Raw genomic sequence first — 18,368 nt, 5'->3', positions numbered from 1 at the left:
GATTCATCTCATATGCTGTAAGATAATTGATGATCATTCATATATGATTATTCGTTTACATTATGATGTTAAAGCATAATAATTCTAAAGAGAATTTATGAACAATATGCCTCTAAATGATTTCGCTGATGAATTATTAGCAGAGAAAATCCAGTTAATGAATAATACATTTATGAAATATTGATTTTACTTCATAATATGTAAAAACTTTTTGTAATGACTGTTCATAGCTCAGGCTGATCATTGTTTCCATTTGACAAACTGACAGTTTTGATTGCAGCAAGAATAGCATGATTTTACCAATTTTAAAGTACACTGAAAAAGTATACACTCTGATTAAAATATTTAGTGATAATATTTTCATGTTATAAATTTATCCTAAGTGCACATCAGTGTAAGCTTTGAAGTATCCAGTATAAAGGTTTGTGTAAAATATTCTCCATATATATATTCAATGAAAAGTTCGAAGTAGAGATACAGAAGTGAATTACGTGGGCCATTCAATAAGTCCTCAGGAAAAGCTGGAGAAACAAATTATTTTGACTAGATCTTTTTAGATGGTCAACATAATCTCCTTTTAGCTGAATACCCTTTTCCCAGTGTCCCTCCAATTTTCTTAAGATGTCCAGAAATTAGGATTATAGGAGGTTCTTGAGATAGGCTCTTTGTGGGCGATGGCCTCCTTGTTTGATGTGAATTGTTTTACACTGAGCTATTCTTTCAAGTTTGGAAATAAAAAATGTCAATGGTGGCCAAATCTGGTGAATATGGACAAGTTGTAATAATTAAAATTTTCATTCCGTAATTTTACCATTGAAACCGTGCAGGTGTTCACCCATGCATTGTCGTTATGGAAGAGCATTTTTTTCTTTGCCAAATTAGAATTTTTTTATTGATATCTCCATTCAATTGGTGCAATAAAGATACATAATACTTTCCATTTATCGTTTTCCCATGTTGCAATTAATGAATGTAGATGTTTCCTTGTTAATCCCAAAAAACTGTGGCCATCATCTTGTCAGCTCATTTTGCCATCTTTGCCTTCTATGGAGTTTGATTGCCTCAAGAAACCCACTGTTTCAACTGTCTTTGTCTCTAGAGTGTAGTAGTTTATTCATATTTAATCCACAGTTTCATATCAGTGCAGGAACTTGTCAGGATTGATATAAAAAAGTGCCAAACCAGCCTCTTAATTGACTAATCAATTACGTTTATTCTCCACTGAGAGCAAACGTGCCACCCATCTTGCCAAGAATTTTTCACAACCAATATTTCATGAAAAACTGAAAACACTGTACCTTGTCATATGCCTGTGGCCTCAACTGTTTTGCTAATTTTGATTCATTAATTAATCATTCATTAATCACTCAAAACCATATCATTGATTTTGTCAATCATTTCAAAGGAAGTCACTTCCACTGGATGCCCTGAAAAAATTCATCATTTGTGGCTGTACAGCCACGTTTAAATGCATTTACCAAATTGTAAACACTTGAAAACACAGGAGTGGAGATACCATGAACCTCATCCAACTCAGCTTTGACCTCTTTCCATGTTACCTGTTTCAAAATTCCGAGCGTTTTAAAGAGAAGTGTTTAATCACCACACAAAACTCATTTTTCCAATTTTATAAGTAAACAGAAGTTTGTTGCTTCAATCCATTATGAAAATGAAACCAAGTGATGGTATAGTTGAAGCTTGATCAGCAATCTGGTGAGAGAAGGCGTGTTTCAGGAATGGCAATGTGTAATAACTGTCTTTTATCAGTGAGTTGGTTATCAAGATGTCTATTGGTGGGAAAGTTGCTATAATGATCTATTCAGTGTGTCCTTCAAGGCGTTCCTAAATGTAAATAGGCAGAGATAAATGTAACATTCCATTTGAATTATTAAAATTAAATGCAAGGAAAAGTTGGTCAAAAAAGCAGCCTTAGTGGTTCATAAGCATTTCTGTTTGGAGCATGGTGACAGAACCCATTCCAGATGCTGCAAATCCTCCTGGACCTCTAATACCCTCCATTACCATTCCCCCCGGGGTAATGATAGTAGCATCACTCCTGGTACCCATAGGTAGCTCTGTGGGTTCCAAGAATGGGTGCCAAAAGAGCTCAGTTGTAAGGACTGAAACCACAGCCAGACTCATGTCAGGGCAAAGAGGAGGAATTTCTCCTTGATGAATAACTCCTGAAAGGGTTCTGCTTCTTGTAACCAAACTCACTGCAGTCTGATATAAGTCAATGGGTTTGGTTCCATATTAAATCCAATAGCAGCCTCACTTCAAATGCCTTAAAACTCACTCTAGTCCACTCACTCCTATGATGGATTGAGGTCTTTCCAAGTGCCTTCCTCAGCAGTGTTTTTGACGAGAAAGTAAACCACTGTAATCAGCTTAAAGATTGGTTTGATAATTGAGGATAGAGCTCACCTAGTACTACAAGTGAGGGCTTGTAAAATTCATAGATCAGGGTAGGGAGGCCAGTTCCTTTCCATGTGCATTTTGTGGTTTCCCAGGCAGATTTGGTACCCAGAGGGTTACACATCTTGGTGAAGCTGAGCATGCCAAGAGGCATCCTTGGGAATCAAACCCAGGCTTCTGGTCTGTAGTCCAGGTCTCGTTCACTGCACTACCATGTCTCTCTTAATTTGTGTTGAACTAATCATTTTATTCTATGTTTCATTGTTTGAGCCTTTATTGAATTTTTGAAAAATATAGGTTTGTATGCCATGCTGAAAAGTTGTTTCCATTGTATATTTCCTTTATTATTTGGTCTTTTTCTCATTAGTTAAAATAAAAGTCTTCTTTTTTTTAGATTTATTCCTTTCAAGTTCACCTCCTGTGGTTGGTAAGACTGCGGAAATTGATGTACCAGTATCTCCTGCGAGAAATCAACATAATTTTGATGACTTCTCTCCCTTTTCTTATATTCTTTCCCCAAAAACAACAATATTAAACCCCATTGAATACCTCAAGCGAGTTGAGCAGTCAAACAGACAAAGGGAGACTGTGTTTGACAGTGGACATGAAACAGGTTCGATGGATGTGAATTACCACTTGAAACACACTATCAATTTTTAATAGTTTTTTTTAATGTTTGAACTCTTTTATTTTAAGGTCAAAGTCATGGATCCAGCTTAGCAAACTCTCAGGGCAAACAAGTTTTTTCCCAAAGTTTACGTAAGAGTTGTGATATTTCTTTGAATGCTATGGAAGTGGATGAATGTTGTGTACCATCAAAGCATATGGGAGACTCTTTGCTGTATCAGCATTCCAATAGAAGCTTTATTGATTCTCCACAAGCATTTAAAGTAAGAGATGGAAATTTTATGATTAGTGATTGTCAGTCTGCCTATGCCATTATTAATCCCCAGTGTTCGCAGAAAAACTTAGATGTTAACTTGAAACACAGTCTGACTGATCATAGAATACCTTCTGAGTTAAATACTGAGCGTGATATTCCAGGACTTCAGTATTTGATGAATATTGTAAGTATTTCTTTAATATCAAAATATATTATTTTTAATGTTATAGTTCTTTTTGTATTGATAATTTTGACATAAGCTAAAAATAAATTTATGTAAAATAAAATGTAATGGGAGAAAGGTGCTTTGCAATCACTGGTTTAAAGATTTCTATGGTTTTATACGGCTATAGTCCTGTTTTCAGTCTGGAATCGGCCACTCTAAGGTTAGTCGGGATAATCCTTATGACCTTCTTGATGAACTTGATGCACTTGACTGTGATGTAGTCGACTCCAGTACTGTGTCAGCCAGAGATAAAGGGATAGTAGTGGAGACAAATAAGGTAAGCTTTCCAACTTCTAAATATATTTTTTAAAATTTTTTTATATTATTCCTGGATAGAGTCCCTACTTCCCAACAGACAGATATATTAAAAAGACACATTAAAATAAGGCAGAGTGTAAATTATGAATGTGTCATGCTGGGAGTGAGATAAGTAAGAAATGATTTTACATGTTATTATACTGAAAATTTTATTCTCTGTAGCCATTCAACTTTAAATTTCCAATTTTGGTCAAATTTTTATTCAAATGAAATTTGAAAAAAAAGTTATTGTGCACCATGAAAATCCCACTTAATCCACTCTCCAGCATTTACATGAAAATTTATGATTTTCTGTGATAACAGGTCATTTGCAGTCAATGAAAAAATCCTTGATTTTTGCATATTTATCCCCAAAGGTCTAATTCGGGTTGATTTGGATTTTGGTGTTTCTTTTCAAAATTACTGTTATTAATATGTGCCTCTGAGTTGTGTTTTTTGCATGAAAAACAGACTTTTATCTAAAGTATCTTATCAGGTACAGTACAAATGACAGTATGTAGATATGATGGCTTGTGTATATTAAATATATGAAAAGATAGTTTCTTCTCGTAGTTGTTCATCTCACTTCCTATTCTAAGCAAATCATGCAGCCTTAATGTCTTAGATATTTATTTATATATAATTAATAAAACAGTTTGATGGATGATCTCCGACACATACGAGACTCTATTGGTATGACATGCTTTCTCATAAGTTTTCAATTGCCACTTTCTTGGATGACAAATTATTTTATAGTTTGGCAAAATACTATTGCTATAAATTATCATCACAAGTTACATGAAAGTCCTTTTTGACATTCTTGCTTGACCAAACTGGCAAAAAACAGAGTAATTTAGCTGGTTGTCACTTACTGCATTTCAGGAAGAATCAAAATCACAACAGCAAAGGATTTTTTCCATGATTTTCAAATTGTTTTAGTGTCTCTAGTGCCTATGGGGATTTTGATAATCCCATTATGCCTTGTCGCTTAGTATTCTAAATGTCTGCATTGCATCTACATGCAGTAATTTACAGTTAGGAGGTGGTCCAACCTGGCAATATGTGATATGGGCTATTATAATTTGGTCTACGGAAATAAAATATCATTCGTCCATCGCTTGTAATTAATAATTTAAAAAGTTTCTGATGTTAATACTGTTTACATAAATATGATAGCCACCCCAGAATAAGTAAACTTTGAAGATATTTTCACCCTGAACTGAATTGCACTACTACCAGCCCATTGGCTATAGTGCAATGAAGTTAATTAAGAAAAATGCAGGATGTATACAGTATACTACAGAATAAAAATACAATAATAAGTTTACTTATTCAGTGTACATGTATTTTTGCAAATTATAGCCTAAAACCATCTAATTCATGATAATCTTCCACCATAATAATAATATTTCAACAAATTTAATCAGTATATTAAATTGAGAAAAGTTCTGTAATTAGAAAATTAGTTGTTCAATGAATATTTTTCAACTTTAAAATTGAAGTTTTAAAACTTTATTTCCACAAATCATACGCCTTAGTTACATTTATCTGCGTCTCTTGTAACGTTTGCCTTTAATGTTGATTTAATAACAGTGGGGCCTTCCACCATCACCTCCTACTCCAGAGCACAAGTTCTACAGAAGGAAAATGTTTTGAACTACTTGAAAAGATTATTTCCTCTGTTTTGAATGTAATTTTGGAAAAGTGAATGATTTGTTTTATTAATGTAAATGAAAAATATTACACACAGCTTATTTTATTAACCATCAATCTTTTAAAATATTCTGTAGCATTCTGTATTCTGTAGTGTCATTGTAAATATTAATGAAAGCTCAATAAAGTAGGGTATGTGATTTTCAGAGAGGATTGGATCATTTTTCTGGAACTGGAGATGGTAGATCTTTTTCAGTGGTGTCTTCACTTGAGGCGATTTTGTGAGGAGCACTTATGGCACACTTGCACATGAGAGAGTGTGCCATCCATGGAATGACACATTTAACTGTGTGTACTCCTTGGCACCTTTCATTAAGATTAGGATAATGCTGATGCTGGATTTCTCTCCTCCCTTCCTCGATACCCATCTATCCCAATTGGTGCAAATGACTGCAGTTGACGTTTGCCTCCCCTAATAATCACTATTAATGTTTAGGGGATTATATAGGATTATATTTTAATGAATGAGTTCTTTCACATTTCTGTATTTTACTTGCGAGAGAATGCTAGATATTGAAGTGCACACCTCTGCGTACCAGTCTAACCCTATTAATCAGAGTTTTAGTGGTTGAGAAAAGAAAGGCATCACTTAGTTGCATGACTTAGGATGTTCCTATATGAAATCTGAGGATTGTTTATCATGAGAAGTTCATGTGAACTGTATGACAATGATATTTTTGCCTAGGAACTCAGAATGTACAGTATTGGGGAATAAACCTTCCAAGGAAATGAGTCAGTAGATGTCCTGTAGGATATAGATTTCGGTTCAGAAAAGGAAACTTACATGAAATTATAAAATACTTAGTCTTAAGGAAGAAGCAACAATTGAAATAGTAATAAATCAATCATAAAAATGGATATGATTTGGTTTGATGATTCACAACTGTCTTTCTCTTTACATGTATCTGAATATTGAAATTGGATAATAATATTGAAGTACTTGTGATTAAGTTGTATTGATTTTTAGGTGAAGACAAACATGGTAAAGAAGTTTCAAAATGATTACTAATTGAATATTGCATGAAGGCATTCTAAATGAAACCCATCCCAATCTTCTAGTGTTAAAGTCCTCTTATTGAGGATTTGATTGATTATATCACTTTGATTCAAATAAAATATTTATTATCGTTTTAAAACACTTTCCAACCAGTTTCCTCCAGATGTTCCACTTATCAAATCCGAAACATTCTCATTAATCTTCAAATATAGCGTGCTTGACAACTATAAAAAAATGGACCAAATCAAATGAAAGCTCCAGGTTAATATATAAGGAGTTGTTATAATTATTGCCAGAAAAATTCAGAGCCATGAAGTTACAAAAAACTGCATATAATCATGTGATGATAATATCAGTTGTACAAGAAGAGAATTGATGAGGAGCACTAAGTGGAAGATTAGTCAAGACGTTAATATGAAACATAACATTTTGTAGAAGTGAAAGCTGGGCTCTGAAGAAATAGAATGAGTGTAGATTGGAGGCTTTTGAGATATCAATTTGACAAAGAATGGAGGAAATTAGTCAGGCGGAGTCGGAAATAAGGGCTGAAGTTTTGAAGATGATGAGCAAAGGGAGGAAGTGATTGAAGGAAATCCGAAAAAAGGTAGAAAATAACATGGAAAGATAGCAAAAGGCAGTGATAGAAGGGAGAATGTTAAATAAGCAGTTTATAGGAAGGAAGAGAGCTGTTTAGAAAGCAGGTAAAATGATGTAGGGTGAACGAGAGGAAATTCTTGTGATACGGAGAAGTAAATAGTCGTTGGATACCATATGCAGTAAATCTACCCACCTCTAATAGAATACCTTGAATGAATGATGATGATTGTAAAATGTGAAAGTATGAAATTGGCAAAAGCAGGTGCAATATGTAATTGTAAAAGTAGCTACCATTTATTTCCCATTACCACTTAAGTGTCTCGCAATATGTATCGACTTTTTGTCTTATTCCATCATCGTAGGCCCCCCAAGAAAAGGAACACGACAGGTTCGGGCAGCGGCCGTCACAGTCGAAACCCATTCCCCGCTCTCGAGTGAAGTACGTTGGCTTACCGGGGCATTGTGCGCGGTATAGGTGTTTAAACTTCCGAACGCCATGCTAGAACTGCCGTTTACACACTCGAGTGGATGCTTCCTGCCCTTACACGGGCGTGCTACAGCCATCGCAAGGATTTGGATCTCGTTTCCATTACGTTAACGTTAAATGTTCCGACCACCAATTTCCAACTTAACTCATATCGAGGTGACCCTACAGACCTTCTTTACTTGTTATTGGTGGAAGGTATTTGCCAATTCTCATAATCTCTTGGGAATTTTGTTCTTTATTTTTTAGCCTAACCTTACCCTGCCGAAGAGACGTACACTATCCGACTACCGATGCAGATTGCTCAACAACCCCAATGGGGCTTGTTATTCGAAGGGAACGCACTGCGCAGCTGAAATATTGTCTAGGTGTCTATCCACGATGCTAGCTAGAATTTAATCCTACTCTTCTTCGACGATTAGTTACGGAAAATATAATTCTGAGCAGGAAATACGGTACACCTCTATAGCTCGCGAAAAGTCGAATGTTTAGTCACTTCAATTTTAAATTGTCCCGCAGGAACTCTGTAGGTAGCTCCAATTTTATTGCATTTTACATTAAATATACATAAATTTTAAACGTGCATACTCTGGATGTCACGTACAGCAGGCATTTGGGATGACCTCCGATTAAAATCGTACTTGGGAGACATTTCGCCCAATATCATTACTTCTGAGTTGGGATTGGGAACATGTCAGGCAATGGGAAAAATTACATTCTAGAGAGTAAGGCCCGAAAGGTTGTAATTTAAAATATTTCCATCTCGCTCTTTTTTAAGGTGTGGTTCATATTCATTTTGTTCTCACACATTCTCTTGTTATGCTTAAATGGCGTGGTTATCATAGTGAATATAATGTTTGTGTTTCCCCGAGGGCGTAGAGAGCTCATTCCCCCCCCACCCCCCGCCAGTGTTTATGCGTTTTACTCATGTTAGATGCACGTATTATGCTTCAATGTGGGGTAGCACCGATAATAATGGTATACTAGGGTAAAAATGATTTTAGAGTTTAAAAAATAATGTTCCTTGCAATCCATGATGGCAGTAAGTAGACCTACTTGTTCTTTCATCCGGTTATAAAGGTCATTTCTCTTTCATTCTCGACCGTTAAATGTTTGAACATTGAAGGGGAACTATATTTTATCATATATTGACCAATATGACCCAAGGGAAGCATATTTTCTCAGAAAGAGATAGGTTATCAGTAGGGTCACTGGTCAGAGGCTGCTATGACAGTATTTCATGTCGAAGGGTAAGAGGCTATAGCCACGGGTAGTTCTTCCTTTAGCCCGCAGATTCCAGTGTGATTTCAGTGCATCAAGTCTTGCAGTCATGGCCATTTGAAGGCCAAGAGGACTGTGCAATCACCAGATTGTTAGAAGTTGGTTTTAACGCGAGGTTGTAATTGAAATGATAATGGCGTTTAGACCGCTTCAACTGTCTTAGCCAACTTCGGGCAGTGAAACATAGAGATACTTTGCCGCATATTCTTTTTCCCCTTGATTACATTGGTCAGTGTATGGACAGTCATGAAAATTCAAAGAAAAAGTATATATTTATAAGATAATTCAGTGAAACTCTAAATACTTCTTTTTTTTCGGCATTTCTGGTCAATAAGGGAACTAAGTAGACAGAACCACTATCGATCTGAAACCTCCCGGCTCCACTTCACCCGAGAAATATGTAAATACAGTGTTGTAACTCGTCTGAAAAAGGCAGAGAAGTTCTGGAATGGGCCAAGAAAAGAAATGGGTGACTTTAAAATAATCCCTTGCAGCAGAAAATGCTAAGAATCTGATATTCTGAGCTTTTGCGCTCTTTCTCAAACGTGAAGGCCTTTCAGATAAAACCCGCTACACGATAAATAATTTTGAATATAACATAGAGCGTTCGGTTCCTTGAGGGAATTTCCCTCTTTTCGGTCTTGATAAGTGGAATTAATGGGACGCTGAAAATCTTAGGTAAATGTTTGAAAGAAAAGTCGAGAGTATAACTTGGTGAGAAGTCTTTGCAAAAGTATGGTGAATGTGTTATTATGATTTTGATAGCCTAACGCATAAGGTAGGTTTTGAATGGACACAGTAACTACCGTTACCATCCTAGTCTTGCCTAACTAGTCAAACTGATGCCCTTCAATAAAATATGCGTAAACCTGTCTTCAATTCCGTGTACATCCTGCAAACTATCATTCAAATCAATCTATTATAAGTGAGAATAAGTATTCTTTCCCACCCCTTATCGCGGGCTTTAACATTTTGTCGCCAATCAAAATGCTGTGCATCCACCTTTCCTCCCCTCATTGGATTTTTCCCAGCATCCCTCCCTCACTATGTGTAGCACTTCTTCGTTTGTTTTCCTTATTGACCATTTTACTTTTACCATCTTTCCCTCACAATCATCTTTTAAGACTCCAACCTCCGCCTATCATTAGGTGCCTGAGCGACCCAAGTTCCCGCAGCGTTCATAACTACGCCTCTAATCAAAGTGTTGACTAATATTTTCCTAACATCCTTACTTAACTCCTGTCGTCTTATCATCAAATCCCTTCTCATTTTAAAAGCTTCGGTAGTTGTGCCTATAAGTATGTCGATACAAATATTTTGTTTAAATTTTGCAATATTTTATAGCAGTGCAGAATTGTAAAAAAAATGTTTTGTAGATTTTCATATGGTACGATATCACGATTCATATGATGCGATTCGTATCATTTCTATAATGCTTCCAATTATTTGTGTCCGGATCTGTGGTTTTTCAGTATTGTCTCATTGCTTCTCTTTTCACATTTTCCCATTCATTCGGATGTAAAAATCTTTCCTTCCGTTTTACATCAATTTCTATTTGCGCTCACAATTTATGTCGGCTCTGAAAGAACTTTGCTACAGCTCCTTTTGCTGTCTTGTGTCTCCTGCTTATCCAGCAAATAACAAGCTCGTATCCTCTTCCAACCGATGTTTGCCATTCGTATCTTCTCCAGCGATGGTGATTGGGTAGCGTCAGCTGATATGCACATCTATTTTGCAGAAGCCCAATTGTGTTTCTTCCGCGTCTTTTCGGTTTCCTTTGATTGACTAGCCTAAGCTGTTGTCGTCCTTTCGCTCTCTAATCGGTGTTTTGCAGCCTTCTATTGTGATTAGAATCTCTTTTCTTTTGACCGTGTCGATAAACTCATTATTTATGGTTGTATTCATGGGGATCACCTCCCTATTCCGCCATTATTTACTTAATCTCTTCTTTAGACATTCCTCTTTTGCTGGAATGATTTCTCTCCCATTTTCTATACTGCTATACAAATTTATGTCCTAAAGTCACATCACTTACCTTTAATTTGCTAGTCTGATGCCTGAGGAAATCTTGAATATATCGTTGAATACGACAGCAAATATGTGTGCGAGTTATGGAACATTTTTTTCATAAAAGGAAGTCAAATCATTGTTTATAGTGCTCTGGGGGCAAGGCATAAGTAAATTAATTTACCGATGTGAGCTGTTAATTAATTATGTCGTGCTTTTAAACACATCGTACACAGAAATTTCAATTCGGCGTCACTAATTCCTGGTGGATAATGCTATTTCGAGTGATATTAATCAAATTGTGTGGTACAAATTAAAATTAGAGTAATATGGTTGAATTTACCTTGAAAATATACAAAATTACTCGTCATTAAATTTCCTCGTGATTTTATTGTCCTTTTTAGAACTTAATATTACTCTTCTACTAATTCCATTAGTTATACGCTATAAGTGTGCCTTATCCTATTTTTTATCTCCGGAAAATATTTATTGCGAGTTTAATTCACACTTCTTACCTTTTGATAAAGAATTCTAACTTGAAATATATTAACTGTGCTTGCTGTAGCCCATCCGCGGAAGCCCCAATCGGCGTATCGCATTTTTCTCTAGATTAGTTCAAACCCATAAATCCCTAGCTTAAACAATGCAACAATTTCAGAGTGTAAAAATCATTCGCCTTGACTGGGATCCCAGTCAAGGCGAATGATTTTTACTCTCTGAAATTGTTGCATTGAAATGCACATTAGCGGATGACTCCGTTAAAAGTTACTGTTGCGGTATCTCCCGCAGTTTCTTTGGAATTTGCCCTAGCTTAAAGTACTAGACGATCGATGTATGTATCCAGGCCACTTCTTGTAGTCTAGCCTCGTAGACTGATGTCCATTTATATTGATATAATTTCAAAGGGAAATTTTTGAAGCTTTAAAATGATCGGATGTAGAAAATGTTGTACATTTTTGTGATTATGTTTATAAATTATCAGATAATCAAAAAATCTTTCACAAAAATGCAAATTCGATTGGGTATTTGCGGTTAAATTGCTCCATTTTTTTCACTATTTTGTTTCATCAACTTAGTGCGATTTGTTGCTGTATTTTTTGAGTCTACCCTTAGTAACCGAAAAATACCAGGTTTCGCCTTCGATGTTGTTTGCTTTCGTGATGGGATCAATGTCCCCATTCGTCAGTAACTTCCGGAACTTGTGTGTTACACCATTTCCTTGATGATGGGCGTGAATGCGCCTTTGAAATATGGATGGCAGATCCTCTTTCAGTGCTCGTTTCCTCGTTCCAGAAACCAGCATTTGGGACGTTTTTATTGTTTCCTTTTTGCCAGAGGAGGTATTCCAATTGATACGTGTATTCCAATCCGTTGTCATGTACGTGTTCCATTGGTAACTGCTCGTGGAGGAAAGTTCAGCGGCCGGCTCACGTACACATTCAGGGTGGCAGTCGGCTAAAAGTCAGGGATAACTCAGCCACTTTGAAGTTCAGGGAAATAAATGTGGAAAAGGACTGAATTGGGAAAACGAAAATTGATATATGAATCGGGAATATGGTCTGAAAATCGGTAATTCCCAGTTTCACGTTGTATTTTGTGCTTAGTTGTGACAGCTGTCCGTGTTAGCCGGGGGCCATCGCACTTGCTAGCGGCGGTAAAGGCCGGAAATTCAGTTTCGGACAAACTTGGTGCTATCAATGGTAGGAGAAACGATAAGGTAATATCCACTTAAAAATTCCTGACCAGACTCCAAACATTACCGAGAAAAATTGGGAAAAATTCAGAAAAAGGAATTCCAGAAATGAGTGACCTCTGATATTAATATTTCGTTTCTTACGAACAATGCCTTTAGCTCGCAAAACTATTAGTTTTTAAGGAACGTCTGATGGGGAATCCGACAAATGCATTGCGAAAATATTGCATTAAATCATTTTTTCTGGGTTGCATTCATTTTCCCGACCCGACCCCGTTCAGAAACGACAAATTTTGGCGTCACATCGTACGTGAAGATGTTTAAGAGGCACTTTCTAGATTTTCTGGATTCATTCCTGCAAAAGAAACCCCAAAACACATGCTTAAGTGGTCAGTAAGTCCGACTAAACTAAGAACCCAATAGAATGACGACGCGCATAAGAGTAAGACGTCGCCCAGTTGTGTTGGGGCCTTCCTTTGTTTGCCATTTTCATTTCAGGAGCGATCAGATGCAAACGCGCTTTCCCGGACCCAAAGAAAATATTTACTTTAAAGTAAAACTTGACATAGGTTGAATTAATATAACCATCTGATATGAGACTTTCTGTCTGTAAATTTCAAGCAGTGACGAGAGCATTTGAGAAGAAAATCTACGAATATGAAAATAATTTTTAGCCTTGAGCTCCACTACGATTATGTCAAGTATGGCTATTGGAATAAAAACTTAGAAAATTGGTCTTCTTTTTTGCGTCAACCGAAAAGTGGTGAATGAGAATGTATAGTAAGCGTAAAATAAACGTTTTGATTAACAAAATATATAATAATATACTAATATTAGTTAATCATTATAAACAACCATTCGAGGACGTGCGTCGCGCTTAAGGGCGTTACTAGGTTAGTTATTCGTAAAAATGTATGACTTTTGAAGCATGAAATATAAAATGAACGATATAATAGTAATGAATGATCATTGTAAACAAGTATGCAGTGGCATGCGCTTTGTGTTAGGGCGTTACTAGGTTAGTTTACATGAAGAGTCGTCCATGTCAATCTTAATTTGCTGTAAACTCTTTAGCCTACGTATCATTTTCTTAAGCTATTGTAGAAAATTCCAATTATACCCTGGGAATAAATTTTTCATCTTTTTTTTACCGAGAGTGCATTATTCTATTTTCCTGGCTTTGTAGTCAATGTCAGTTTGTACCTTAAACAAAAGTCAGTTTACTATCGGCCAATAGTGACACCCATGGCGTTGTGATATTTAAATAGCAGAGAGCAGTTTATTAGTTATATTTAGTACCCTGCTAGCCACCATTGTGGAGTGTGGCAGGGGGTGATTACACACACCACACTATCTTTGACCAAAAACACCTTATGTCATCTTTTAAAAAAATACGAGACCGTCCCAGAGGGATGGTATTTCAATAGTACTCGCGAGTCTGCCGGCCATCGAAGTAAATCTGCAGGGAGCTAATTTACTAGGTTAAATGGATCGGAGGCCAATAAATAATGTTTGATTAGCATTTTCTAATTGCGAACTGAAACAATTCAAACAATGATAGTTAATTTGTGTATCATGATGCATCCCATATTGAGTGTCGCCCTATTCTCTATAATGTGATAGGGCATTATATAGGCGTCTAATGTAATTCACTTAAAGGGTACCTGTTTTTCCATATGTTGGGTTTTACTGCTTATGAAACGGTATCAAGTCAGTTCAATGGGGTTGTCCCCCCACGGTATTGAAAATGCAGCAATTTTCTCGGATAACATTTTATATTGACTAGTTTCAACGCGTTGCGTCATTCCTTCAAGTGAGTCACATGGAAATTACGCAATGTATTGGAATAAGTTGGAGGAAAATATTATCAGTGGAAATTGGCAAACTGAGTTTTAATCATTTTACTTTTTATATTTTTTCACAGATTGTCTTCTACGGCATATGATATTTAAGCTTAAAAGAGGAAAAAATTAGAATACAAGATTAAAATATTTGAATGAAAGCACTGATCTTTTTGAATATATTTTAATAGGAGATATTTTAATTACTATCAGACTCGTAGGAAATAGTTTGCTCACTGTTATACTTCACATATTTTAATTGTCAATCTCACCATATCTAACCTTGTAGCACGTCAGAAAAGCAAAAAAAAAGCATACATAAATGCGTACATATTCAATTATCTTGTTTATGCCGCATAATTGATCAGCGGACATAGTCTTTTCTGACCTGGGATAATTATTCAATCATTACTGTCTTGAAAACGTTGAAAAAATATTCTTGTCTGTTTTTGAGTCACTATTGTGCGCTTGGCGTAGAAAATGTGCTGGTGATATTTAAGTAGCTTACGCACAGTGGAAGGAATAAATCTTTCTAAAAGGCTGTCAACATTCCTTGACTGGCAATTCATTTCGTCCGTCATCTCATTTTAAAGGCGTCAAAGAAAGATCTTTCAAATTTCCCAAGTTTTCAAGTCCTAATCACGAGAGAATCGATGAAGCGTATTACTCGCTTTTACGTCCTCGCATATAATGTGGCAATGCGACGCGTCGAGTGGGCTAATTATTTGATTTTCAATAAGATATGGAGGATCTCCACAACTTTGATACTCATCCATGACGATCGTACTTGTGTAAGATCCTAGGGGCTGTGGTAATTACCCACCAAGCACTACCGATCAAAGTAACTGAAACTAGATACCCTCAACTCAAAGAGCTGTCAACCTCGAAAACAAATTACGCAAGTGCCCCTCGAGTGTCGCTTGGATTAGAGATCAGATGGATGCCCATGCACGCATGCATGTAGCATGTGCATGGGAAGCTTTGACGGGCGCCATTTGTTGTGTATGTGAGCCGCGTTTCCACCCAAATTATCCACTTGAGGATCGGCCTTCACTCTCAAATGGTTGATTCCACTTGGATCGTTGGTTTGCTAGTCTGGCGGAGTGATTGACAGGCCACTAAGGGGAGGGTGGAGTGGTGGAGTAGGGGGCGTCAGGTACTTAAAGAAATAGCGCTTGGTTTATTGCCTGACCATTTCTCTCCCTCCTTTACTTTCGAAGCAACGCTGGGTGCGAGTGAATGAAAAAAAACCCATAAAGAACGCGTCTGTGTTTGACTGAGGATTTTGGTGGAGTAAATTTAAGCGCATGATATTGGACTCGTTCTAAAGAGTTCCAGTTGAGTTGGTTCCAGTTAAAGCAGTCAAAAAAACATTTGAAAAGACGAGACTCGGTTTTGGATTTCGACCAAGTTTTTATCAGGTAATTGACTATGCGGAATAAAAAATAAATTTTGGCCGCAATTTTTAATGAAACTTTACGGCAGTAGTGTAAGTTAGTCCGCCACAAGGTTACTAACACGCTAATATGTGAACTGTTTCCCCTAAACTTTCCGCCCGTAAATTTAGTGTCCTATTTCTTTAAGAGTTTCTCAGAACAATAGAAAATATGGAAGAATATTTCCTTCACTTTTTTTCTTTCCATGAAGGGAGAACTTTTGGAGAGAGTAAAACTTTCGTATGGATACCATATTTTTTTGCATTCCGACTTTAGTAATTTGATGATAGTAGTGTTGGCAATCATCTTTTTTTATTTATACGTACCTGCAAGCCACCGCCAGGGTGTGTGGCATAGGGTGAATAAACACAGAATAATTTTACCAGAGCATGGCCCTACCGTGGTCGAACAATATTATTATGATCCTTTTATCGTTCGTGGAAAAAATGATATCTTAAATCCATATGTTCTACACTTAATCTCTCTAATTTTGTTGACATGTTCTCGATTGCCGTAGTATGATGGGGATAATAATACATTTTCAACATCACTGGTAAATAGACCTTCCAATTTATGCCAGAGCTGCAATTTAAAAGGCGTAAAAGACATTCTGAAAGCATCAAAGAAGTGTAAAACAACAATTTAATGATGGAATTCTCTTTTTAGTTCAACGGTGTTAATTTTATTCAGAACCTAATTTGAGGAACATATATTTATTATAATAATAGGCACTTAAACGTAGCACGAGCAAATTCAACCCCACTCATATTACGGAAATGTTTAAGTGAAAACGTCAATGACATATTCTCACGTCGATTTTACATGTTAAACATTCTGCGGCTTGTAACTACGGTGATTCCTGAATTATTGAAAATTTGAGTTGGATTATTTAAAATCTCGCCAAGTATTTTCCTTAGTCTGTGACGTGGGATTAGTAATCTATTCACCACTCCTTCGCAATATTTTCGAGTGAAAATGTGTGTCCATTTGGTTTGATGCAAGAATCATTGAATTTGGGCGGAGAATGACCTCGCCTAAAATTGATCATGATGCGTGGGTAGATCTGACTTCCCCACGTGCAGAATTCTCAGGACTCTCTGCCAAAAATATTATCTCATGAGTCGAGAACAAATTTACTGTAACGCGTTAAAATCGTGCATTGATTTAATTGTAAACTTGGAATTCCGTTTGGAAGTAGCTTAATCGCGATCACGCTTAAATTGGCGAGCATTCGTTATCTATCAATGAGTAGAAAAAGGTGGAAAATGCGTTGAGGAAAAAAAGCAAAAATATGATTAACTGTTTTTGAATTTTTACTGGAGAGATATTAATGTTTATCCTAAGTATTAAAGTTCGCACATTTTATTTAGAGTGTATTTGCACACTCAATTGTTTTCCGTGGTGTTCAGGTGAAGGGACCGTTTGAAAAATAACTATTTGTTGATTTGATTTCCCCGTCGGATTCTGGTTCCAACCGACCACAGCAATCAAACCAAAGGTTGGCTGTGTTAGGTGAGGTTAGAGCTCATCTCTGGCTGCCTAGATTTATGCACGCTATTGTCATTCTTTCGTGGTAGGACCAGTTCCTTTTCCTTTGGAACTGATAGGAAACGAAGTCACGTCACGTCTCAAGCCATTCTGTTACCCGGAACTGCTTGGGGAACTTCTCTTTGGTTTGAGATCCAACCTTGAGGAATCACCCGAGAGCCGAACGTGATACCTATCGGGTGTACCTCATTAACTTCCCCGCCTTTTCGTGATCTATTTCTGGACTGTAATCTGATCCTACATACATGCTTGGGCAAACAATTACTATGTGGTTCGCTCTATTATCCTCTGGAAAAAATACAATAAAAAATATTTTGGATAGATTTTTTTAATTTTTTAATATAATCTTCTTTTAGCTCGATACTCTTCCCAGCTTTTCTCCAAATTTCATAAGCCGTCCAGCGGTAGCATTTGGGAAGGCCTTAAGAAAAGGGCATCTGTGTAGGCGATCGCCTTTTCGTTCGAATTGATTGTTTTCCGCGAAGCCATTTTTCAATAGTTTGGGAATGAAAAAAAGTCACTGGGGGCTGAATCTGGTGAATACGTTGAATGTTGTAATAATGCGAACTTTTATTTTATAACTTTTGCCATCGAAACTGCGCAGGTTTGCGTCGCCAGCATGGACTTGATGGAAGAGAATGGTATTATTCGCCAAACGAGGACGTTTTGGACACTTTGGGCATAAGCTTCGCGCAGACCTTACGCTTGTCCAGATCCTATGCCACTATCCCTCGTACCGAAAATGTGGACATGTGTATGGAGTCAGCAATTTGCTGGATGCTCAATCGACGGTCGGAACGCCAAACTTCGTTCATACGATTCACGTATTCGTCGGTCCGTTGTTGAGATCCAGAATGGGGTTCGTCGGCGACCTCCTCCCAACCCTCCTTGAACTCTTTGTAAAAAATATCAAAAATCTACCCAAAATAATTTGTTTCTCATATTTTCCT

Source organism: Hetaerina americana, unplaced genomic scaffold (assembly GCF_022747635.1).
Source record: "Hetaerina americana unplaced genomic scaffold, ioHetAmer1.1.p SCAF_6, whole genome shotgun sequence".
NCBI classification, from domain to species: domain Eukaryota; kingdom Metazoa; phylum Arthropoda; class Insecta; order Odonata; family Calopterygidae; genus Hetaerina; species Hetaerina americana.
This window is presented reverse-complemented; position numbering follows the sequence as displayed.